At 37.9% G+C, this 27,669-nt stretch overlaps 2 pseudogenes across 2 annotated transcripts in view; one reads left to right on the forward strand and one right to left on the reverse strand.

The window, feature by feature from the left end:
- The first annotated feature begins 54 nt into the window (after positions 1-54).
- Positions 55-27,550, forward strand: LOC110840736 (DNA polymerase alpha catalytic subunit-like; annotated as a pseudogene). The gene is made up of 10 exons (XR_015538347.1): positions 55-194; positions 1,154-1,339; positions 4,074-4,260; positions 5,426-5,551; positions 8,062-8,201; positions 9,068-9,248; positions 11,416-11,669; positions 18,129-18,254; positions 20,815-20,995; positions 21,565-27,550. The product of XR_015538347.1 is annotated as a DNA polymerase alpha catalytic subunit-like (transcript).
- Positions 14,369-27,669, reverse strand: part of LOC147871757 (uncharacterized) — a 92,938-nt pseudogene continuing 79,637 nt past the window's right edge. The window contains exon 12 of the transcript XR_015538316.1: positions 14,369-15,349. The product of XR_015538316.1 is annotated as an uncharacterized LOC147871757 (transcript). The remainder of the gene's footprint in view (positions 15,350-27,669) is intronic.

The following is a 27,669-nucleotide window of genomic DNA, read 5'->3' on the forward strand; positions in this document are numbered from 1 at the left end:
AGCAATGCATATTGTGATCGGCCACCCAGCCAATGTTGCCATCTGATCTACAACGTGAGACATTCAGTCATGTGTTTGGAAGGTACGAACACAAGTTCTCTGGAGCAACTTGTATTGGACCGCACGATGAAAGGTTGGCATGATGTTAATATGCTCAGGCAGTCACCAATCCTGTCAGCTGGTGAAAAGTCGAGGTAGGTTATAGGTAGGAGTCAGCTCCTGTTTTATTTGTTGGTGTTGCAATTGGAACAATTAACTCTTATAAGCTTATTCATTATGAAGTAATATAGTTAAATATGATAATATTGTTTTAAAAGTAGGGTTAGACATTCTCACGGCAGTGACCTCTGTAATGTTGATAAACTTGTGCTACACTACATGGCACTACAATTCAAAAAACAGCCATCCTCATATTGCTCTCACTTTGAATTTTGTGCAACAATTGTATAAATCATTAGGTATTGGTGTGGTGCATTTTAGGGTTCAGAGGAATCTGGCTGTCAGTTCTAATACTGCTTGTACTAATAGTAGTTGCGTTCAATTCAATTCATTTATTTAGTATTATTAATTGAATTACATGACTTAGGTATATTTAATTCATTTACTTATTATTATTATTTTGTAATAAATTAACACTGTACATTTATATATTTAGTTTATTTTTGTTTGTTTTTGTATTGTAATGTTTGTATTGTTAGTGCTTGGCTGTTGTTAAGCACTTTAATAAATGAATTGAATTGAATTGAAGTTCCTGACATTATCCATATCTTGCATATCACGGCATTGTTATTGATGCTGGGAAGTTATAAAGTAACAAGATGAGAGGTCATTGAATTTGTTTATTCTGGGTTTTGCAAAAAATTAATTGTTTCTATGAAGTTTCACAAGCTATGAAAGCCTCAGAATAGTTTATAATTTTGTATGTGGACTGTCTTTGTTATATGGAGTCATTGGTTCAAATCATATTGTGTTGTAGTAACAACTATTAGAGCACATATCGCTAACAAGAAGTACCTTGGTTCAAGACCTGGTTACGAAGCTGTAGTGTGATGGGTTTTCTATTCCCCCTGCCATCAGTATTTCTCTTGGTTATAAATTGTAGTTGTCAGTAGTTGGTGGAGTACTGTTAAATAAGTCGCTCTGTGTTTCTCAGGTAACTGTGATGAAACCAGAACATGTTGCCTTCTCCTTCCCCTCCGCCACTTGAGGTGATGACATTGAACATGAACATGTGCACAGTGCTCCATCCTACGAGTGGTCACGATTGGTTGCCTGGTTCATAATGGCTTCCATGTGGACAGAGCACCTCCTCATCCTCCATTCCAGCAGCACTTCTGTGGTTAGTATAATCTCTGTTATTAGTTCAGTTTTATTGAACATGTGGAAAGGTATTTTTTATATTTATTTAGTGTTACTGTTGATAAAGTTGAAGTACTTGGAAACAATAGTAATCAGATTTACACCTTGTAATTCATACCTGTCATTGATATGTGTTTTGCTATGAAGGATAAGATCTGTCCATTTCCCTGGTTCACTTTACCGCCAGGGAAAGATAACTTATTTTAAATTTGTGATTTATAGCAGATATGACCGCCACGGTGGTCTAGCGGTTAGAGCGCTGGCCTTGTAATCCTGGGGTCTCGGGTTCGAATTTATAACTTGTGTTGGGCAAGGCCGTGGTCTAGGCAACACAGAGTTTTCCTCCGTGGCATCCCAACAATTACTCCATTCACACACAGAAGAAGGCAATGGCAAACCACTTCTGGATCATCTGCCAAGAACGTATATGAACAGGTCCCAGTCCGAGAAAAGGATGGAAGGATCCTGTTCATATGGACCTGTCGTCAGACAGAACATTAATAATAATAATAATAAAGCAGATATGAGGAAGTATTTTTACTCAGGGGCTGGATAGAACTATTTCTATGAGACCTTAGGCCAGAAGGCCTAATTCTCTACTTCAGAAACTGTTGAAGAGTTACCAGTTTTTCTTCCCGATCGACTGTAATTTATAGATTATCAAGAGACATAAAAATTACTCTGTTAATAATTAATATGGACTTTTTATATTCTGAACTCTTGATTTGTGGTCTCCAAATTATACTTCTTATGCAGTGAGTCTCACTTGACTTTGTGTTTAATTGTAGATATAATAAATTACCATAATAATTAATGGGCCACTTGAATTTTTCTAGAGGCCACAGTTTTTTCACCCCTGCCTTTTAAAGATTAGAAATCGTTGCAGAAATTGAATCGTATGATTGTAAACAGTGAAGGTGAATTTATATTATGCTCTGGTACTCGACCGTCAGACGTAGCTCGGCCATTTGACTCCACTGCTGCATCAACGAAGTTAGAGAAGGTGGACACTGAACGCGCACTCTTGGGGTTCTTTCTGGCAAAACTACACAAGTTTGACCCTGACCTGAATGTGGGCCATGATTTGTATGACTATGGGTTGGAACTCCTTTTGCATCGCATGAATATTAACAAGATCCCACAGTGGTCCAAACTTGGTAGACTGCGCAGAGCTAATATACAGAGTGGAAAGGTACTGTATTTTGTTTATTCCTAACCTAAGTCACTCATTTATCAGAGGATTGTGCTGTGGCAAAGAAGTCATCATTTGGGACATTAATCATTATTTTCATTTTGAGAAGAATGTGATGTGTGGGCGTCTAGTTTGTGATGTGAAAGTATCTGCTAAGGAGCTGATAAAGTCTCGAAGCTACGATCTGGGAGCAGTATACATATTTAGAACTGTTTTCACAAGGTTGATGTAGGAAATGCTTTGTTTTTTTGAATTGTCTGTGAAAGAGAGAAAGTTTAATTAGATTTTAACAAATGCTTTTCACACTCTAGCACAAGAAAAGTACTCCTTATTGATCCATCCATATTTGTAAGTTTTTCACAACAGTGGGACTGGAATAACGCATACGTGGGTATTTTTTAGGCATCCGATCATCCAGGCAGATTTGATCCCAATTTTCTCGTGCTGATTGTTAATAGTTGAAATTTAATGGGGTGAGCGATCGCTTCCATAGTGATGATGGAAGTGTTATCTCTTGTTTTGGCCTGTATAGAATCAACATAAAATGCACACTTTACAATGCTTATTTTGAATAATATTTGTTTTAATTAGTGATGTAATAAACTTGCTTTGCACTTTTCCCCTTGAGATAATTTTGAAGATTATAAGTTGAAAACATTGCATATGGAAAATCAATTACATCCTTTGTGTGTTTGGGATCATGAAAATGAACACTATACAAGAATACATTCTATCTGTTTGAACATTATAAAGGAATTTAATTAGTATTAAAAATATATTAAAATAGGCCGTCAATCACAATATAAGATAATTAAAAGATTAAAATATCATTTTACGTTCCTTATCGAGTACTCGATTTACATGTGGAACATTTACGACATGTTTCGGCTATATATAGCCGTCATCAGGTGTTATGTTATAAACCTTTTAACTGAATTACTGATTTTTACTGATATTAAATGATTTTTAGTTTTCATTTTTTCTTATCATGTTCTCGTCCTTTATATTGTATCTTCATGATAAGAAAAAATGAAAACTAAAAATCATTTAATATCAGTAAAAATCAGTAATTCAGTTAAAAAGTTTATAACATAACACCTGATGACGGCTATATATAGCCGAAACATGTCGTAAATGTTCCACATGTAAATCGAGTACTCGATAAGGAACGTAAAATGATATTTTAATCTTTTAATTATCTTATATTGTGATTGACGGCCTATTTTAATATATTTTTAATACTATTTAAATAAATCACAATATGACGCATCTACAATATCTTAGGAATTTCATTGTTCTTAACGTATAAGTGTTTTTCAGGATATGGTTCAGTGGAAGAATCTTGTAAAACTATCTTGTTAAAATTCACAGTACAAAGTTTTTTCGTGTTTACTTTTATGTATTGTTCTCTTTTCCTGTGGTGCTCCATTTTTACTAAGTACTTGACATTTTCATGGCTTTCGGAGTGTTTACGTTTCTCATGGAGATCTTCGTAACGTGAAACGTTCATATTTCACGCTAGGTTCTGCATGTGAAAGAAGATGAAAACGTCGATGTGACAACTGATGAAGTGAAACGATTTTATTATGGTTCATCTCGGTCACTTCTACAAATCATCTCGCGCACCATGCAGGATACTGCTTAAATTGTTCGACTCCTGTGCGAGCTGAACGTGTTGCCTCTTGCTTTGCAGATCACAAACATAGCAGGTGGGTTCAACATCATTTATGCAGAAAATTCATGAGACTAAAGGAATGTAGTTTTATCTTTCTCCCTTTGTAGCAGTTCTGTGTGTTACAGTATCACCTTGAGAATAGTCACAGCCACAAAATTAGTTTGTGAAAATTTATTTACAATTTGCATCTGGAGGATTTGTTTTCTGTTATGGAAGAGTTATGTATCTTTTCCACTCAATGGATTAGGCAGTTTTTCCCTGTTGGGGGGTGGACGCTCAGAACGGAATGAATCCTTACTGCTACGTGCATTCACAGAGAAGAACTTCATTGTACCTGACAAGCAATATGGAAAGAAACCTGTTCAGAACATGGATGATAGATCGAATGGGCGGCACCAGAAGAAAGGCAGATCTGTGAAGAGGAAGCCTGCATACATGGGAGGTCTTGTTCTGGAGCCTCAGACAAGCTCATTCTGCTTATTGATTTAAATTCGCTGTACCCCAGCATCATTCAGTTGTTAATGAATATATGTATTTATGCTTCTCCGGTTTCTCCGTGGCGTCCCAAGAATTACTCCATTCACACACAGAAGAAGGCAATGGCAAACCACTTCTGGATCATCTGTCAAGAACATATATGAACAGGTCCCAGTCCGAGAAAAGGATGGAAGGATCCTGTTCATATGGACCTGTCGTCAGACAGAACACTAAATAAAAAATAATAAATAATAAATAAGTAAAGTTGCTACCTTTTGAGCCCTTACCAGCAGTTTCTTCATCATCAGCATGATGAATATCCAGTCTCCTGACCCACAATCATTTAACTCTCTTAGTGCCAAGTCATTTTGTATAAAATTCAGACTTTTTATTTTGGAAATAACAGACAAATCTTTCATTTTTGTAAGAATACATTTTATACACTATCTGCTAAAAGAAAGTGTAATGTTTAGTATACAAGATAATTGATATTGTTTTAGTTACGATTTTTACATTTTAAACTTTGAAACAGGGAAGAAAAGTTTTTAAGCAACACGTACTAATCCAGTAGGATTTGAGGTTTTCATGGCCGTGAGTCTGAAGATGGCTGAAACAATTTTACATCTGTACAGTGCACATTATATGTATTGTGTATATTATTTATAATATAAAGTCAAATTTGAACATGAATGGACTTATATACTTATTGGATAATGTTACAGGAGCTGCCAAGTCCTGGGCTGGAAGCTGGGATCCTCCCGACAGAAATCCGTAACTTAGTCGAAAGTCAGTGTGAGGTCAAGAAGTCGACGAAGAATCCTGACCTTTCCCCAGATGTGAAAATGCAGGTGAGAATTAACAGTTACTCAGTGTTAATAATTTTACTTTTCTGTCATCATAGATGGAGCATCGGCAAAAAATTCTCTCTGTAATGTAAAACAGAAAAAACCTTACTAATATGCTCGTAATACAACCAGCTTCAACATGTTCTTTGGGGCATCAAGAACAGGAATTACTGGTCAAATTTAATTTATTTTAAGATATTGTAGATGCGTCATATTGTGATTTATTTAAATAGTATTAAAAATATATTGAAATAGGCCGGCAATCACAATATAAGATAATTAAAAGATTAAAATATCATTTTACGTTCCTTATCGAGTACTCGATTTACATGTGGAACATTTACGACATGTTTCGGTTATATATAGCCGTCATCAGGTGTTATGTTATAAACTTTTTAACTGAATTACTGATTAATTACTTATATTGTGATTGACGGCCTATTTTAATATATTTTTAATACTATTTAATTTATTTTATTATTCCAGTATAACTTCTACTTTATTGTACAAAACCTAACATAATATAAACGCCCCCCCCCCTAAGGATTATTACCTGAGACAGTTGATGAAATAGTTCATATTTTGCATAGTTAATTGAAAAATAATTTATGCATTTACAGTAATATTTATGCTGATGATGAGCTTTATCAGCGATATAATTTATGAACATATGCAGTGCATTATTTATACTGATGATCAGATGTGTCGGTAATAATTTATCTGTAGACATCGAGATCATTTTAGTTAGAGATTGACTGTCTTCTGGGTTGTTGCGCCGTGTAGTATAGTAGAAGTTCACTAATACTTGATAGATCCTTGCTGCCTCTGAAACGTCGGTAAACTTCTTCCAGACTACTACGACCCAGAGGACAGCCATCTTCAGAACGAAATCTGTGAAAACCTCAAATGCTACATCGTTTTAGCTATTTAAGTGAACTGCCTCAACAGTGTTATGTTCTTCCTTGAGTAGTTCAGTAGCAGTTTCCAGTTTTGTTTTTCTATGTTTACGGCAGTGTCAGACGTAGATCGATCCCGTCCTGAGCCACACCTCGTCTCTTTAATATTGATTTTAATATTTCTTCCCCTTATACCTGCCTAGTTCTCACCTATACTTGAGTTTTCCAGCTAACATTTTTTATGTTTTTATTATCTTATTCTTGCCCGACACATGTCGAGACCATCTCATCCTACTTGATTTAATCAAAGAATGTTGAACACGTAAATTGTAAGGTTTAGTGAGTGCTGGGGAAGAAGCCACAGATCTTGTACTCTAGTCCTGTTTCAGTGTAACATTCGTCAGATGGCATTGAAGTTAACAGCCAGGGGTTTTCACACGCTCGGTTCTACGCTAAGCCACTTGCAGCGCTGGTCGCGGGTTTGTAGAATGTTGCCTACATGTTAGATGTAGAATATAAGAAAAGCTTTGAATGTAACTGTTCAACTTTCTGCAGTGGTGTAGTTGCTCTGTAGAGGTATTGGCAACATTTGATGTTCAGAAATATTTGTGATTGCTTTAACATCATTCCTTTATTTCCCATGAGTAGTATTCTGTAACTGTTGCTTAATACATTCAAATCTGCAGTCAGGTACTTGTGACCAACTCTTTGGGGTTTTTGCAACTGAAATGTTTATATTACACATATTTAAACATTTGTTCTTGTAGTCTGAGTCACGATTTGTAGATGTTTCTGAGAATATACGAGGCGCGTCCCAAAAGTAAGTTTCCCTGGGGCCGTTTACAGAAACAAGACACAATTTCATGGAAATATTTATTGCAACAGATACAGCAAGTGTCCAGCTATTTTTCAACACATTCGCTACCGGAATTGAGACATTTGTCATACCGTGGGACCAGCTTTTGAATACCTGTGTCGTAGAAGTCTGCCGCCTGGGATTGGAACCACTGTGTGACAACCATCTCCGCCTCTCTGTCATTCTCAAAACGCTGACGCTGACCGGACAGGAATTTCTTGAGGTGTAGGAAAAGATGGAAATCACTGGGAGCGAGGTCCGGGCTGTAGGGTGGATGATTAAACACCTCCCAGCTGAACTCCTGCAGGAGACTAGCTGTCCGTCGAGCCGTGTGCGGCCTAGCGTTATCACTGACCGCACTTCACAGTCGGCGGGAGCTGGAATAAGAACCTCCATCTTCAACAGCTGCAACGATGCTACTGTGAGAACGCGGGAAGTACCGTTAGTGCATGCGCCATGCTACGTCATTGCTCTATCACGTACGCACAGTCGCTTCGCGCAATATAAGGTTTGCTAGCTGTGGGACGAGTGGGAAACTTACTTTTGGGATGCGCCTCGTAGTATTAAGAGAACCTTTTGAGGCAGAAGCAAAAGAATCTCATTGAGATGTAAATACTGCAAATTGAATTACAAATATGTGGTTGCAGAAACATGCCTGTATGGAAAAATGGCTCGACTGCAGGGGATAGTTTTCTGAATTTTTTAGTTGGTGTTATAGTTTTCAGACTCATTTTTTATTTTTTTTCTCCTCCTTTTATTAGCTAAAGGCCGGGAGATTTTGATGAACACCAAGGATCTTACGGAGAAAATGAACTTCCAGGTTATTTATGGAGATACAGACTCTATCATGATCAACACAAACTGTTTGGATTATGACCAGGTCGTCAGGATAGGCCACAAAGTAAGAAACAGACAAGCCAAATAAGACGTGATTCTCGTTTATATAGGCCAGGCCTTGAACAACATTTTCATTCTTCCATCCTGTTTGTTATGCTTCATTGTGAGCAAGGGCCACCTTCTGCTTGTCTGTTTTTGTATGTTTCAGTGGTCATATAAACTATTTGTTCTGCCCTACGAAATTTTTGTGAAATTTGGCGTACGCGTTGAGCCGTCGGAGACTTCATCAAACTTGTACGTTTTAAATTTCCCACGGTTGGTACTACTAACATGACAAATGCTCAAACTTGTTAGGTGGGATGACAATCCGCTGTGATGGCGTCTTTGCCAAAGGTGGGCGCTGTTGCCCGCGAAGGTTAAGTCTGTGTGCTGAATGGATGTAATAACATTTGGCGTAAACATGGGATTGGAGGCTACACCAAACTCATACTTTCTAACTTCCTACGGTCATTAATGTCAGTTTGATGTTCAAATATGATGATTATCTGCATTTTTATGTATTTGTTTTGCCATGTGAGTTATGAGTTGTCTTATCCTCTTTCACTGTATGTTATACAGGAACTGAACAATTATTTAATCATCGATACTAAATGCTATGAGAAATTGCATGTTACGACAACTGATAGTGCACAATGTTGCGCTCAGAAGGTGCACGAGTCATCAGAATTACCTGCACAATTGCCTATCCTAATTTTGAGATTTTTAAATTGGCATAAACGATGTAATGTAACGTTTATCCTCGTGAGTGTGAAACGCGTTCCGTACAGTGTCATTTCCCATTTAACACGTAACGCACAATGTTTTGAATATGAAGTGACTTCCAGCGGCGTGGCATTAATTCTCATGCTTTCCCTTCCATTTTTCTCGCAGATCAGGGCAGAAGTGAACGAGCTATATCGGCAAGCGGAACTTGACATTGATGGTGTCTTCAAGTATATGTTGCTGTCATAATATCTGGGCTCGCTAGTAAAGAGCTCATCACACGGCAAGAACTGAAGGGCCTGGGTGTCGTACGTCGAGACTGGTCACAGCTGTCTGCTGAAGCTGGCAAGTAAGTTACATCACACCACGTGTTTCTTTCATTTCTGTCATATTTGCTCCGTCTTTGTAGCTGTTTGTCAGTCTGTCCAATGCTCATGTGTTACCGATAATCTCCTAGAACAAGCAATCGCTATCCATCGGGGGGAAGTTGCGTTAGTGAAACATACCAAGGAGGAGCTTTCAAAAAGTGGTGAATGTTTTTGATGCTCTTTTATGTATGTATCCTGTGCCACTAAAAGTGCTTGTGCTGTTTGATATCAGATTTTGCAGGTGTTTGTCAAGGAGAGAGAGAGAGAGAAAAAGAATGGGGATTGAATAATGTGGTTTGCCTGATGGTCACGATAATCATGGAAAGTGAACTTAACTCTTGATTCGTACTCAGAAGGCATCTGTCCCATGCCTAAGTGTGATTAAATTTTTTTAATACTTTATACAGTGTGTTACTTTAATATTCAAACACCTTGGTGATCTACTCGAATATGCAAAACTTCCTCTTAGAGATAAATAAATGTCCAGGTAATTACATGTTTGTAAGACTTGAGGTTCTCACAGCGGTGAGTATGAAGATTTCTGTCTTCTGGGTTATTGAGCTGTGTAGTCTGGTCGATATTAACCAACGTTTCGGAGGTCATACTGCCTCCATCATCAGAGTATGAAGATTTCTGTCTTCTGGGTTGTTGCACCGTGTAGTCTGGTAGATGTTTACCAACGTTTCGGAGGTCATACTGCCTCCATCATCAGAGTATGAAGATTTCTGTCTTCTGGGTTGTTGCGCCGTGTAGTCTGGTAGATGTTTACCAACGTTTCAGAGGTCATACTGCCTCCGTCATCAGGGCAATGAGTATGAAGATTTCTGTCTTCTGGGTTGTTGCGCTGTGTAGTCTGGTCGAGGTTAACCAACGTTTCAGAGGTCATACTGCCTCCATCATCAGAGTATGAAGATTTCTGTCTTCTGGGTTGTTGCGCCGTGTAGTCTGGTCGATGTTAACCAACGTTTCGGAGGTCATACTGCCTCCATCATCAGAGTATGAAGATTTCTGTCTTCTGGGTTGTTGCGCCGTGTAGTCTGGTAGATGTTTACCAACGTTTCGGAGGTCATACTGCCTCCGTCATCAGAGTATGAAGATTTCTGTCTTCTGGGTTATTGCGCTGTGTAGTCTGGTCGATGTTAACCAACGTTTCGGAGGTCATACTGCCTCCATCATCAGAGTATGAAGATTTCTGTCTTCTGGGTTGTTGCGCCGTGTAGTCTGGTCGATGTTAACCAACGTTTCGGAGGTCATACTGCCTCCATCATCAGAGTATGAAGATTTCTGTCTTCTGGGTTGTTGCGCTGTGTAGTCTGGTCGATGTTTACCAACGTTTCAGAGGTCATACTGCCTCCGTCATCAGGGCGATGAGTATGAAGATTTCTATCTTCTGGGTTGTTGCGCTGTGTAGTCTGGTCGATGTTAACCAACGTTTTGGAGGTCATACTGCCTCCGTCATCAGAGTATGAAGATTTCTGTCTTCTGGGTTGTTGCGCTGTGTAGTGTGGTCGATGTTAACCGACGTTTCAGAGGTCATACTGCCTCCATCATCAGGGCGATGAGTATGAAGATTTCTGTCTTCTGGGTTGTTGCGCTGTGTAGTCTGGTCGATGTTAACCAACGTTTCAGAGGTCATACTGCCTCCATCATCAGGGCGATGAGTATCAAGATTTCTGTCTTCTGGGTTGTTGCGCTGTGTAGTCTGGTCGATGTTAACCAACGTTTCGGAGGTCATACTGCCTCCGTCATCAGAGTATGAAGATTTATGTCTTCTGGGTTGTTGCGCTGTGTAGTCTGGTCGATGTTAACCAACGTTTCAGAGGTCATACTGCCTCCGTCATCAGGGCGAAGATGTATATTCATCGCCCTGATGACGGAGGCAGTATGACCTCTGAAACGTTGGTAAACATCGACCAGACTACACAGCGCAATAACCCAGAAGACAGAAATCTTCAATTACATGTTTGTCAGAAAATGACTACTGTTTGTAGTGAGAAAGAACTAGTGGGAGCAATAGAACGTTTGCTGCTAATGCTAGTTCTAAACCTGCAGTGAACTCAGCGTATCATGTTTAATCGTGCTCGTTCAACTGTCAGTTTCTAATTGTCTAAATAGTTTAATATGTGTCACTATTCATCTTCTTGTCAGGTACATTCTACAGCAGATCCTGTCAGATCAAAAAGCTGATGAGTGACTCTCACAAAAATCCATGGGCATCTGGAGAGACTGAGAATGGCCTAGTGCCTCTGACATTGCTTACAACCACAAAGCAGCTCACCAAGAATCCAGAGGAGTACGCAGACAAGAACAGTTCGCCCCACGTACAGGTGGCGTTAAGACTTGATCGGCATGTTGGACGGAAATTGAAACAAGGCGACACTGTCACTTACATCATTTGTGAGGTGAGACTGAAGAGTGTTTTGTTGGTTGACATTTGAGATTCATGGTGTTGAGGTTGCTGCCTCCATTTTCATTTCTGCAGATGGAGGCAGTATATTCCTCTGAAGTATTGGTATCTACCTAAAAGTCTGTATAGCTTCGCAATGCAGAAGGCAAAATCAGGATTGTGTTAGTTGCTTTCTTATATCAGAAATGTAAAGAAACGACCATCGTTCAGGAGGCTATATTTTGAAAACTATATTTATAAACAAAATTTATTATCTTGAGCGAATATTACTAAAGTGATTACATGTTATGATGGAAGTGAAACTGTTTTCACTGAACAGAATTGAGTAGTTTGTTTCTCCAAAGTTAAATATTTAATTTCCCAGAATATTATTGTGGTTTATGTGTTAATTTTCTGTACTGTCCTGAGATCTTACGGAATGCTTGGGAATCACGGAAAGTAACTCAGAATGACAACATTAATAATATATCATGGTTTTTTTTATAATTTTTTAGCATTTCACTATTGGGGATTATTGTATAGTCTAAACCAGGGGTGGCCAACCCAAATGATCTTTCGGGCCACTTTGGAAATGCATCATAACTCCGCGGGCCACATATAAAATTATGTATCCCCATATTAGATTTAGATACACTATAGACATTTTTTTGAGTGAAAAATTGAAACATAATGAGTTATTATTATTGTGTTTACTATTATTCTTACATGTAAACATAGATAATATAATAATAATAATGAATAAAACAGGCAATATCTGTCATATATTCGCAAGAATATTATTTTAAAATCAAAGTTAATTTTTTCTCATAATTTCGACAGATAATTTTTGAATATATGGATGCACAAATAATGTATTTTTTTAATACATTGGTTTTCACTACTTTGGCCATTATAAAATAAATATATTTTGTAAAAGTGTGACGAATCTCGCGGGCCGGAAAAATGTTCAAGGCGGTTTGGCCACCCCTGGTCTAAACTATGGAGGTTTTACTGTAGTTTTTAGTATTGGCTTTATAACATCCTACTTTGTTATTTTTCTGCATTGATGATAACTGCGCTTAGGAATATTGGACAAAGATTTCATCATTATGTTGAACTGTACCTTTTATAGGATGGAAGTAACCTTGGACACACACAGAGGGCTCCTCTCCTCCTAACTTCCTCGTGAGGAAGTTAGGAGGAGACTAAAATCCGGAAATGCTTGCTACTTCTCGGTTCAAAATATTTTGCCTTCCCGTCTGATTTCTAATGCTACGTTTACACGGCGAGAGTTGAGACCGGCAGTTGGTCTTCAGTCATGTATATGGAGAGAGGTATCGGAGGGTGTTCGGACGTTGAGAGAATGTTGCTACTGTCAGCCTAAGAGATTCTCTGAATTGAGCGAAATATATCTCTAAATGTCGAGCTTCTCTCATGGCTATTTACACGGCGAGGCACTGAGAGTGGCTATAATGAGACTTAACGGAACTCTACATGGAGTTGACAAAGAACTGGAGCCGCCATAGGTCAGTGTGTTCGGAATGGCAGACGAACAGCAACGTGTTGCGGCAGCTGCGGTAAATTTAATTCTCTTGAAGAGGAGGAGACGGAGAACAGTTTGGGTGAAGCCCTGGATTTCACGGCGTAGTAGTCATGGGGCATATTCGCGCCTTGTCAGGGAGTTGTGGGTGGAAGATCTCATCCAGTTACGGAGTTTACTAAGAATGTCGTCAACAGGTATAGAAGAAATAGTGACATACTTCTCTCGAGAAACTTCATATTTTCGATGTACGGCCATTGCGATCTGAATGTGTCTGTTGCGCCGTGACCCTACTTTTAGGTCTGTACTCTCTGCAACTCCTCGGTATACTGACACCTATAGCAACGCGTGCAAACTCCGTGATTACATTACACATTCCATTATTACATTAATAAAAATGAGAGTACACTTACCGGTGGGTTATGCAGTTTCCTTTGTGCTTCGTTTACTGTCGTTTGAAACCTGGGTGTCATCCCTGATACACTCTAGATTCTTGTCTCTGTATGATTTTTTCAAAAATATTCCACGGGCATGTTGTCGATTTGTCACCAATCAAACGTTTCGTTCTCCTCGCCTCCTCCAGTTCTTAACAGTTACCACTAAGGGTCGTAATGCGATATTTAAGCGTCATGTTGAGGTACTATTCTAACAACAGAATAAATGTGCGTCCAAGTACACACATACATAGCAATGATATATGATTACTGCTCAAGATAAATGTAAGATGACTCAGAATTTATTTTAATTTTTTATAATGTTTTAATGTAGAGAATATGAAACACGCAACATTGACTATTCAGTTAATGCGCCGAAATAATGTAAAATTATAATTTGTGTAAAAAGTCAAGGGGCCGGATGATGAACTAAAACATGCTGCCAAAAAATTGTAAAATAAAACAAAGTTTGTACAACTTTTTGAGTGGACAGAGATAGTACGCTATTGTCATTGTTACAATCAGAACTTTACTGTCCATTCACATTTTTTCAGATTCTGTCTGTTTCAAAATTTGTGTGAACATGGAGTGTTTATGTGAGAACATTTAGAATTAATGATTTTGGTTTAGTTTGAACAGTGAGAAAGTAATTGGGTTAATTGTTAATGTCTAGAGTATGTTGTGTCATAACAGAATGTACCTGAAAAGCAGAACCACAGTTTGAGAAATATAAAAACTGTATTAAACTTCATAAAAGTATATTGATAACAGTTGTAAAATTCAAACAGTATCAGTATTTCAAATATTTTTCATATTGATACTTTCTGTAAATACACAAGTTTCAAATTCTCTAGATGCCATTATCTATTTTCTCTTAGATTGCTAAAATCTTTTTTTTTTGTCTACAATTTTTCTTTATTCACAAATATAAGAACCCCCCCCCCCCACACACACACACACTAAAAATAGAATCAAAAATGTTTTATGGTTGGGATACAGAGGGTGAGAGCACCAAAATTACCATTTGAAAGAAGCCTTTTTGTTCCATTGGCAGATATTATACACAAAGCCATCGATCATATTAATTTTACTATTTCAGATGAATTCACTGAAGTATTAAAAATATATTAAAAATTGGCCGTCAATCACAATATAAGATACTTAATAGATTAAAATATCATTTTTCGTTCCTTATCGAGTACTCGATTTACATGTGGAACTTACACGACATGTTTCGGCTATATATAGCTGTCATCAGGTGTTATGTTATAAACTTTTTAACTGAATTACTGATTTTTACTAATTTTAATGAAAAGAATGAAAACTAAAAATCATTAAAATTAGTAAAAATCAGTAATTCAGTTAAAAAGTTTATAACATAACACCTGATGACGGCTATATATAGCCGAAACATGTCGTAAATGTTCCACATGTAAATCGAGTACTCGATAAGGAACGTAAAATGATATTTTAATCTTTTAATTATCTTATATTGTGATTGACGGCCAATTTTAATATAATTTTAATACTATGCACTATACTTGTTCCAGAAGAGACATTCCAAAGTTGCTTGATCATTATTATTGCAGAATAAGAGAAACGTGTGTCCGGCGAAAGGCGTCTGGAGGCCGTCGGCATTTTTAAGGAGTAACGCGTCGACTCGTTGGATTGTCCTGAACTTAAATAGATTTACAGAGGATCGTGAACTGAGGTGAGTGAATGCTGTAACAAAAAAAATTGTGCATTATTATATAATTTTCAGCTTGAAGAAAATGCTAAGAGCCTCTTATAAATAGGAAGAATTGTTTTCGGCTCAGTACACTTTCACGTTTAGGCCATAGGCAGTCGGGATTTTTGATCATGGACTGTTCAATTTATGCACCCAAGTCTTTGATCACAAAACTGTGGGAGAAGTTGTGTGAAGAATTCAATTAAGTATGGTATAACCTTGTCACCCTTGGTGCTCACCGCTGACACAAGGTTCGCAGGTTCAAACGTGACCGAGAATGATGGATTTTTTAAGGGCGATAAAAATCCATAGGACAGCTTCCTTCAGAGGGGGAAATGAAGCCGGCGAGATGTTTCGTAAGCAAAAATTCAGTTGCCATTTCTCACCCAAGTCTCTCCTGATTCTCTACTAGATGGCTGTGGCTGTCAAAATCAGGATTGAGTAGAAATTGTGCAGAGTCAGTGGGCTGGTCACTCACTACTCAAAGATGCACACATTTTTTTTTTGTATTTATTTAGTGCTCTGTCTGACGACAGGTCCATATGAACAGGATCCTTCCATCCTTTTCTCGGACTGGGACCTGTTCATATACGTTCTTGGCAGATGATCCAGAAGTGGTTTGCCATTGCCTTCTTCTGTGTGTGATTGTTGGGATGCCACGGAGGAAAACTCCGTGTTGCCTAGACCACGGCCTTGCCCAACACAAGTTATAAATTCGGGCACCGCCGGGAATCGAACCCGAGACCCCCAGGATTACAAGGCCAGCGTTCTAACCGCTAGACCACCGTGGCGGTCACCTCCCAACCTGTTATTCAATAAATATCAGGTGTTTCATTCCAAATAGTAAAGCGGGAAGATCTTATCAGAGCCAGAATTAATAAATTAAAAATAAATATATGTACTTCCTCGTGTTTGATCTGCATTAATTTTTAAATTGGTAGGTTTCAATAAAAGTTATCATAAAATACGTGCATAATACGAAAGGAGAGCAACACTTGATGTTGCTCTAAATATTACCTACATTTAGAAGGAATTTACGCGATTAGCGTCTCGACAGCACATCTGAATATGCAATAAATTAACATAAAGTCCAAAAAGTTATGAAAAGTAACAAGAAATGCATTCGGAAAACGATTAGGCAATTGCAAATTCTATAACACGAACATGTAAAGATGAATCTATCATACTTTCTAGTCTATGTGACTATTAGATCTTTATCAATCGCCATTTTAACATGAAGGAAAAGACCATTTGGGACACCTAGCCGTGCCCGGGAGGATAACTTAGAAACAGGCTGTGAACGTATGAACTGGGTTCGTGTGGCTCAGAATAACGACCAATGAGGGGCTCTTGTGAACACTGTAATGAACATTCCAGTTCCACAACACGTGGAACAAATTGCTTTAATCGGCTCAGAGATTATCAGCTTCTCGAGGACGCTTCAGCTCGACGGATTTAGTTATAATATCTACAAGTATGTGAAAATTATGGACGGGTGTAGATCGAACGCTGTTTGAATGGGGAATTTCCCGCTGTTCCTGCAAATCGCGGGCGATGACGCCCAACTCACTAGCATTCTTGATTACGGCTTTCAACATACCTTTCAGTAAATACAACTGATACCTCACTCACTTGTAATATGAAATCGACTGTCAGAGCTGTCTCTCTCGCATCCTAGATCTAGTGTACAACATTCGACGACCTTTAGGTAAAGAAGGCGTTTTGAAAATGGCACGGTAGGCTGTACCGGTAAAGAGGAGGGGCAAATGTGATTACATGTCTCGTTACGGGATCAATTAATCAAATGCTTCAATTAATAAGGCAAGGCCGTGGTCTAGGCAACACGGAGTTTTCCTCCATGGCATCCCAACAATTACTCCATTCACACACAGAAGAAGGCAATGGCAAACCACTTCTGGATCATCTGCCAAGAACGTATATGAACAGGTCCCAGTCCGAGAAAAGGATGGAAGGATCCTGTTCATATGGACCTGTCGTCAGACAACACTAAATAATAATAAGATGAGGTGGTCTAGCGGTTAGAACGCTGGCCTTGTAATCCTGGGGTCTCGGGTTCGAATTTATAACTTGTGTTGGGCAAGGCAGTGGTCTAGGCAACACGGAGTTTTCCTCCGTGGCATCCCAACAATTACTCCATTCACACACAGAAGAAGGCAATGGCAAACCACTTCTGGATCATCTGCCAAGAACGTATATGAACAGGTCCCAGTCCGAGAAGAGAAAAGGATGGAAGGATCCTGTTCATATGGACCTGTCGTCAGACAGAACACTAAATAAAAATAATAAATAAGTAAAGTTGCTACCTTTTGAGCCCTTACCAGCAGTTTCTTCATCATCAGCATGATGAATATCCAGTCTCCTGAACCACAATCATTTAACTCTCTTAGTGCCAAGTCATTTTGTATAAAATTCAGACTTTTTATTTTGGAAATAACAGAGAAATCTTTCATTTTTGTAAGAATACATTTTGTACACTATCTGCTAAAAGAAAGTGTAATGTTTAGTATACAAGATAATTGATATTGTTTTTGTTACGAATTTTACATTTTAAACTTTGAAACGGAAGAAAAGTTTTTAAGCAACACGTACTAATCCAGTAGGATTTGAGGTTTTCATGGCCGTGAGTCTGAAGATGGCTGAAACAATTTTACATCTATACAGTGCACATTATATGTATTGTGTATATTATTTATAATATAAAGTCAAATTTGAACATGAATGGACTTATATACTTATTGGATAATGTCACAGGAGCTGCCAAGTCCTGGGCCGGAAGATGGGATCCTTCCGACAGAAATCATTAACTTAGTCGAAAGTCGGTGTGAGGTCAAGAAGTCGATGAAGAATCCTGACCTTTGCCCAGATGTGAAAATGCAGGTGAGAATTAACAGTTACTCAGTGTTAATAATTTTACTTTTCTGTCATCATAGATGGAGCATCGGCAAAAAATTCTCTCTGTAATGTAAAACAGAAAAAACCTTACTAATATGCTCGTAATACAACCAGCTTCAACATGTTCTTTGGGGCATCAAGAACAGGAATTACTTGTCAAATTTCATTTTGGTTTATTATTCCAGTATAACTTCTACTTTATTGTACAAAACCTAACATAATATAAACGCCCCCCCCCCCCTTAAGGATTATTACCTGAGACAGTTGATGAAATAGTTCATATTTTGCATAGTTAATTAAAAAATAATTTATGCATCTACAGTAATATTTATGCTGGTGATGAGCTTTATCAGCGATATAATTTATGAACATATGCAGTGCATTATTTATACTGATGATCAGATTTGTCGGTAATAATTTATCTGTAGACATCGAGATCATTTTAGTTAGAGATTGACTGTCTTCTGGGTTGTTGCGCCGTGCAGTATAGTAGAAGTTCACTAATACTTGATAGATCCTTTGCTGCCTCTGAAACGTCGGTAAACTTCTTCCAGACTAAAACAACCCAGAGGACAGCCGTCTTCAGAACGAAATCTGTGAAAACCTCAAATGCTACATCGTTTTAGCTAATTAAGTGAACTGCCTCAACAGTGTTATGTTCTTCCTTGAGTAGTTCAGTAGCAGTTTCCAGTTTTGTTTTTCTATGTTTACGGCAGTGTCAGACGTAGATCGATCCCGTCCTGAGCCACACCTCTCTTTAATATTGATTTTAATATCTTTTCCCCTTATACCTGCCTAGTTCTCACCTATACTTGAGTTTTCCAGCTAACATTTTTTATGTTTTTATTATCTTATTCTTGCCCGACACATGTCGAGACCATCTCATCCTACTTGATTTAATCAAAGAATGTTGAACACGTAAATTGTAAGGTTTAGTGAGTGCTGGGGAAGAAGCCACAGATCTTGTACTCTAGTCCTGTTTCAGTGTAACATTCGTCAGATGGCATTGAAGTTAACAGCCAGGGGTTTTCACACGCACGGTTCTACGCTAAGCCACTTGCAGCGCTGGTCGCGGGTTTGTAGAATGTTGCCTACATGTTAGATGTAGAATATGAGAAAAGCTTTGAATGTAACTGTTCAACTTTCTGCAGTGGTGTAGTTGCTCTGTAGAGGTATTGGCAACATTTGATGTTCAGAAATATTTGTGATTGCTTTAACATCATTCCTTTATTTCCCATGAGTAGTATTCTGTAACTGTTGCTTAATACATTCAAATCTGCAGTCAGGTACTTGTGACACAACTCTTTGGGGTTTTTGCAGCTGAAATGTTTATATTACAATTTATGTCACGGTTTGTAGATGTTTCTGAGAATATAGTATTAACAGAACCTTTTGAGGCAGAAGCAAGAGAATCTCATAGTAACGTAAATACTGCAAATTGAATTACAAATATGTGGTTTGCAGAAACGTGCCTGTATGGAAAAATGGCTTGACTGCAGGGATAGTTTTCAGACTCATTTTTTTTTTATTTTTTCTCCTTTTATTAGCTAAAGGCCGGGATATTTTGACGAACACCAAGATCTTATGGAGAAAATGAACTTCCAGGTTATTTATGGATGATCAACACAAACTGTTTGGATTATGACCAGGTCGTCAGGATAGGCCACAAAGTAAGAAACAGACAAGCCAAATAAGACGTGATTCCCGTTTATAAAGGCCAGGCCTTGAACAACAATTTCATTCTTCCATCCTGTTTGTTTGGTGTTCGTTATGCTTCATCGTGAGCGAGGGCCACCTTCTGCTCGTCTGTTTTTGTACGTTTCACCTGAAGATTATGCTGTCATCTGTCAGTGGTCGTATAAACTATTTGTTCTGCCATATATTGAGCCGTTGGAGACTTCATCAAACTCGTACGTTTTAATTTCCCACGGTTGGTACTACTAACATGACAAATGCTCAGACTTGTTAGGTGGGATGACAATCCGCTGTGATGGCGTCTTTGCCAAAGGTGGGCACTGTTGCCCGCGAAGGTTAAGTCTGTGTGCTGAATGGATGTAATAACATTTGGTGTAAACATGGGATTGGAGGCTACACCAAACTCACACTTTCTAACTTCCTAAGGTCATTAATGTCAGTTTGATGTTCAAATATGATGATTATCTGCATTTTTATGTATTTGTTTTGCCATGTGAGTTATGAGTTGTTTTATCCTTTTTTCACTGTTTGTTATACAGGAACTGAACAATTATTTAATCATCAATGCTAAATGCTATGAGAAATTGCATGTTACGACAACTGATAGTGCTCAATGTTGCACTCAGAAGGTGCACGAGTCATCAGAATTACCTGCACAATTGCCTATCCTAATTTTGAGATTTTTAAATTGGCATAAACGATGTAATGTAATGTTTATCCTCATAAGTGTGAAACGCGTTCCGTACGGCGTCATTTCCCATTTAACACGTGACACACGACGTTTGAATATGAGGTGACTTCCAGCGGCGTGGCATTAATTTTCATGCTTTCCTTTCCATTCTTCTCGCAGATCAAGGCAGAAGTGAACGAGCTATATCGGCAAGCGGAACTTGACATTGATGGTGTCTTCAAGTACATGTTGCTGTCACAATATCTGGGCTCGCCAGTGGAGAGCTCATCACGCGGCAAGAACTGAAGGGCCTGGGTGTCGTGCGTCGAGACTGGTCACAGCTGTCTGCTGAAGCTGGCAAGTAAGTTACATCACACCATGTGTTTCTTTCATTTCATTTCATACCAAGGAGAAGCTTTCAAAAAGTGGTGAAAGTTTTTGATGCTCTTTTATGTATGTGTCCTGTGCCACTATAAAAGTGCTTGTGCTGTTTGATATCAGATTTTGCAGGTGTTTGTCAAGGAGAGAGAAAAAGAATGGGGATTGAATAATGTGGTTTGCCTGATGGTCACGATAATCATGGAAAGTGAACTTAACTCTTGATTCGTACTCAGAAGGCGTCTGTCCCATGCCTAAGTGTGATTAAATTTTTTTAATACTTTATACAGTGTGTTACTTTAATATTCAAACGCCTTGGTGATCCACTCGAATATGCAAAACTTCCTCTTAGAGATAAATAAATGTCCAGGTAATTACATGTTTGTCAGAAAATGACTACTATTTGTAGTGGGAGCAATAAAAAGTTTGCTGCTAATGCTAGTTCTAAACCTGCAGTGAACTGAGTGTATCGTGTTTAATCGTGCTCGTTCAACTGTCAGTTTCTAATTGTCTAAATAGTTTAGTATGTGTCACTATTCATCTTCTCGTCAGGTACGTTCTACAGCAGATCCTGCCAGATCAAAAAGCTGATGAGTGACTCTCTCACAAATCCACGGGCATCTGGAGAGACTGAGAATGGACTTGGAAGCTGGCCCAGTTCCTCTGACATTGCTTACAACCACAAAGCAGCTCACCAAGAATCCAGAGGAGTATGCAGACGAGAAGAGTTTGCCCCACGTACAGATGGCGTTAATGATTCTCGGATGTAGTGGCGATTTGTTAAATACCGAAGCATGCGAACACGTAACTTCCACTCTGCTTTAAACAGTTAAACCTTATTAGGAGCAGAATAATGCTCCTAAGTAGTTGTTTCCGTCAGTTGCCTCTAATCGAAATACCCTTGGTTACGGTCCAGTTGAAATTCTTCTCTGTGTAAACACAGGGCACGATCTCGAGCTGTGTGTGGTTTCTCGTTCACTAGATACGATATCATCCATCATCATCACATTCGAGAGCGGAGAATCAAATTTCAGAAAGAGGAACGGGATCACGGTCATAAGGTAAATGGGCTCCGTATTGTATCCCATCAGCAAGGATGTTTGTAAATAGCTTCCGTTCTATCACGGCCACGATGATGATTGTATTTTCGAGCAACAAACATGATGTAGACCGAAGTAAAGATACAAATGCGTGTTTCAGTCACAAATGTCAAATGAAGTGATAGTATGTCTGTATCTTAAATTGTTGATCGGCGTATTGCCTGTTACTTAGGAGAAAAACTTTTACCTTGGCGTTGTGGGGGAATATTTCGACCTGGCAGTGTAAATATGGAGCTCGGTTTGAAGGATATCGCGATGAGATTTCTCAGAAACAGCGAGTTTGAAGGCCGACTGAGTACCGGAGTATATTTTTTCAAGGAAGATGGACAGTTCGTCTGTAATATAACGTCCCGTTCAGATATAAGTGTTCGGATGAATCTCAGGTATATTTGGATGCATTTGTGCGAAACAAAGAAAGTTGTTCAGTAGGTTATTTATATATATATATATATATTTACTTATTCCACGTGTTTTGTTACATTAAGCAACAAAAGCATAAGCAGCCATATTGTTTCAGCTTAAACTGTCGTCTTATGGTTTGCTTACGGGTTAATAAAGTTCTGAGATTAATTGTCATCGTTATTTGATTGATCGTTGAAGAAAAGCACTGTATAAAAATAATTCGAGAATTGTGGCGTTCGTGAATTCGAGACAGGTCAGTTTCTCCTTCGAAGCATGTTTTCTTTCTCGCTATTCGCATGTTTATGAACATGTCATTATTTATATCTTGAAAACCCATCACTGGGACCATTGCACGAACTCTTCATGCCAGTCATAATGAGACCGCTGTACAAGAAGATGGCATTTCAATTAAGTTAGCAATTACAGAACACAGGAAGTGACGTCAGGAGCGTTGCATCTACTTTTAGAGTAGCAGTTAACCGGCGCCAGATATTCATAGCTAGATAGGAGGTAATTGTGATTCCTGTCACCTGTATGTGTGGTGAAGACAATCAACGCTACTCTAAATTAACTGTGCGAAATTTCACGAGCAAAGTGGGATGTCATAATTACTTCAAATTCAGTAACGGCATATCAAATGTGTTTTAAAACACCCACATGCCATATAGAATTGTACAGAATAGCTTTTACGGTTGCTAGTGGTTGATGCAGATAGTTATGTACTTAGAAGACAAGGAAACGTTCTTCAATTCGTATCAGTGTTCAGTTTATCTTGTACCATTGGCGTGATCCGCGAGTTGAAGTCGAAAAAGAAATACGAAAGCGAAATGAAGAGGGGAAAATACATAAAAAGTAATGCAATGTAAAAGGAGGAAGACAGAAAAAGAAGGAAAGAAATATGGAAAGAAATTTATGATAAATAATAGATTGATGTAAGAAAATAAGAAATAATGGAAAATGAGATGTGTTAGTAGAACACGCAGGTTGAATTCCACAGATAACTGCGTGGCTGTCCGCATGTTCTGAGGACACGTTTGCAACCTTGCTGGACTGTGAGAGGTGGCTTCCCGGATCTCTTCGCATTGTTATTCTGGATATTCTGTAGGCACGAGGATTATTGCTTTCCATTATCCACATATGGAGACAAAGCGAAGATTAAGATTGATGCTAGGATTACGGCAGACACGCAGCATCGGTCGCAGTAGTAAATCGTACTTCTGCGGGCGTTTGGAAGTTCAATGTGCAGTACACCAACCGACAATATATTCGTTAGTATTTATTCTGATAGAATAATCCGTTCAATAGGAAATCAAAAAAAAAATATATGCCTCGTGGTTGTTATATAAATTTGCGGATAAAATCTTAATCTGAAATTACAACTTAATAAAATTATACGGAGAAAAGTGTAAGTCTTAGATATTTGTTGTAAACTGCCTTTTGTGTCATGAATATGCAGTTATTGATTTTTTTTTCTACCCGAGAGTAAAGTATAAGGTTCTATATAATTAAGGATGTGCTTGGAGAAAGTGCATCTGTAATACGTCTCTACAGCATGATTTATTAATAAATCATTTTAACGCTAAACACAATAATATTAAAGAAGTTGCAGATGACTATATTCTGGGATCATGCGCCGTGTAGTGTGATAGAAGTTTACCGACGTTTCAGAGGTACTTGCTGCCTACATCTTTACAGCGTTTCTTGTCACACGGCATCTCTTGAATCTTCCGTTTACATAATAGATGAGAAATATCTGGAGTAGCTGAGCGATTATTGTATTTTGAATAAAGGTTATACTACACGGAGCTACACTTTATCTATGCAATTACAAGTGACTAAAAAAAAAACTGCATATTTTTTTTTAAAATGTACACATCAGCAACACTCGTCTGATTTTACTTTTTAAAATTGGTTTAAAATAATATCACACAAAAGTTTCCTACATCCTTTACATATTTTCGGTTACAGTATAGTGTTACTTAAAATATTAATAGTTATTTTGACTCTTATTTTAATAAAGTCAAACATACCCAGTGCTCGCATTTGAAACGGTGTGTCCAGGAGTCGGCACACAGATGATCCCAAGTACGCATTCTATAGGCCTGTAATGTATGTGTGGTGACGTAACAATGTGGAGTGGCGCGTGTGGTGGTGGAAGTTGCGCAGCTGAACACAGTAATGGCTGCGCGAGGTAAATATCATTAGCGTGAACTCTCTGATATTCGTTTGAACACCGCGATGCTGTTTCTCTTCCAAAATTTCTGAAACACCGATACGGCAATCGCAACTTCCACGATCCTCTCCATAATTATTATAGGAAAGTGTAGGACCTAAAACTATAAGATTGAACAAAAACTACCTACAACTCTTGTTGCGTTATTTTTGACAGGCAGGTATTAATGTAGCGTAGGAAAATATGTATCGCTGTAATTCTTGGTCTTATTCGGCGTTAACTTTGAAAATTTTCTCGTTATACAAAGGAAATTTCATCGGTGCCAATATGAAGAATGAAAGGCCATGAATTTTTACACGAAGAAGTAGCTGGTTGGGGGATCCAGGGTGGGGAATCCCCCTTGATGTTACGTAGTGAGACAGGCAGACAGACACTCCAGATAGGGTCTGACATCTCTGACATCATTCGTGAAGTTCAATTCTGGTGTACGCACCAGAATTGTTATCCTATGCGTACATTTCTTGAATTATTAACGCTGTTTTTGTGAAAACGTGACTATTAGCCTACACTTCAACCCAAAATACTTCAGCGTATGATCACCCCGGAATAGCTACTGCAATGCGTGTGAGAAGTAACGAGATATTCACATCAGTACCAAAGGAGATCTAATGGAAAGAACAAAAAACTGTGTAGTAAAGACTTAAAGAAACAATACACACATAAACAGCGTTTACATTTATTTACAAATAGGATTTAAAATTTACAAATTATTATTTATTAGCGACTGAATTTTTTTAATTAATGTGTGTCTTTACAAGGCCACGTTGGTTAGGAGCCTAGTCTCCGTGATTATGGAACGCTCTGTAACGTTTTCCACTTATTAGCTCATTTGATACAAAGTTAAGCAGAAACCACGAATGACAATTTGAGCGTTGCGAAAATCTTTCGCCTGAGTAGAATACATATGTCAGCGGCATCTGTCGTGCCTGTCAGAACTGCAGGTTAGATGGAGTTGACTCAACATCTGACGGTCAGAATATGGCGGCCTGGTTGCGCATTAAACCTACTTGTGTAGCTGTATAAATTTCTCTACTGAAATATCTTAAATCAGTAGCCTTTCTGATTAATTACTTTATTCCTACAGCCGTACATACTAATTGAGGTTAATTGTGTGTTTACATGCAAATCGAGTATCTCCTTAGTTTAATCATGATTTATGGAGAGGGTGCCAACTCCTTGTCGTAAGTGTGGTATGGGATTTCTGATCGCTTTGCGCGAATTAATTTAAAGTGTGATCTTTTAGTTACTGCTTGGGGACCTCTCTCTCTCTCTCTCTTTTTTTAAAAAAAAGCTTAAGTGCGTCATGTTTGTGTTGAAACCAAATATATATTTATTATCACAGTCTATACACAAACGTATTAAAATGTTGTTGTTGTTAAAATTTATATAACACTATAACATCTGTAGTATAAAATATTACAATAAGTTATATTATGTTATATTATGGCGCTTTTTATCGTAGTATGATGTTACATTTATTACGGCGCTTATTATTAATTAAACGACATGTTTCGATGTTTTAATGACATCATCTTCAGGCTTTATATCGTCATTTATATCATTTTAAAACTATTATATATTTCGATGCAATGCGTTTATTGATTTATTGGTATATTTGTAGATTTTTCTGTCTTCATAATGCTCTGCATGTCTGTAGTTAGACGTTCATTTTCGATTTTGTGTTGTGTGCTGTATCCTACGTCTGCTAGCGGGTGATGACAATCTGTGACTCAAATCAATACGTTTGTGTATAGACTGTGATAATAAATATATATTAAATAATTATATCAGTGTACGTTAAAGTACCATGTAAGTAATATACTGCGCAGATGATACTAAATTGATTAGTTAAGACTACGTCCGTCACGTTCCCAGTTTATCGTTTACAAACATCCTTTAATCTGACTTTACGCTGTCCTTGTTCGTAGCGTAAGTGAAGGAATTTTTCAGAGCTGTGGTTAATTTTAAATTGTTTAAATATTTTAAGATTGTGCCTCAGCCAAGCCTGATGGCGTAGTTCCAGAAAGTTATTATGAACGTTTTGCAGCATTCGTTGTAAATCAATGGCTGTGACAAGCATAGTAAGGCCTATATTGTAATCTGACTCGACTGCGTCAATATCGCTATCCGAAGACCGAAAACCGGGAAATATAAAGTCGCGCTTAAGTTTGTCAAAATAGGTCGCGTTCCGATTTATATATTTACCGGGAAATGTCTTAAGGAATTTGCCCCATTCATTTATCATAGAGAAATACAAATTAAGATCATAGTGAAAGTTGATCAGATTCGATGTTAATCGGAAACGCTGATGCACATTTAAATTACGAATTCTACTTCGGTTGGGTTCTTATACATATAGCGACATTCTTTTTACAGGGAAAGAATTCTGTCCACCATTTGAAAACAGCGTCCACGACTTAGTCCCGCCACAACTATGTTAATTAGAAACATTTTCTCTGAAAAAACATTTTTCATTGGATATTAGAAAACTTTAATTACTTTCACATTTTGTTACGTCTTCTCTTATCTAAATTCTCTAAGAAGAGTAAGTTTAATAAGTCAAATTTACCTGAACATTTGTTTTAGAAAGGTTATTATTGCTTTAAATTGCTTTTGCATATAGAAGATATCTCGCGTTGTTTGTTTCTTTGTGTGATTCAGAACGTAATATATTGTCTTTAAGAAGTTCCATTTTATCTCGCTCATTATTAATAACACGTATATTAAGAAACTGTCATGAAGTTGTTGGAAATATGAGAAAATATTTTTCTTATCAATTTTTAAAATATATTCCTTGATTACTTGTCGTATTTTAACAAAAGACTGGTCTAGAGCCTCGTTTAAATTCAGTCGGGAGTTATTTCTTTATCCCTCTTAAACTTGGCTCTTCCTATCTCCGTTCTCTTAAAGTCCTTTCTCATT

The sequence above is a fragment of the Zootermopsis nevadensis genome, unplaced genomic scaffold (assembly GCF_977971745.1).
Source record: "Zootermopsis nevadensis isolate Lab colony 2312 unplaced genomic scaffold, Znev_1.0 Znev_ptg000040l, whole genome shotgun sequence".
Taxonomy (NCBI): Eukaryota; Metazoa; Arthropoda; class Insecta; order Blattodea; family Termopsidae; genus Zootermopsis; species Zootermopsis nevadensis.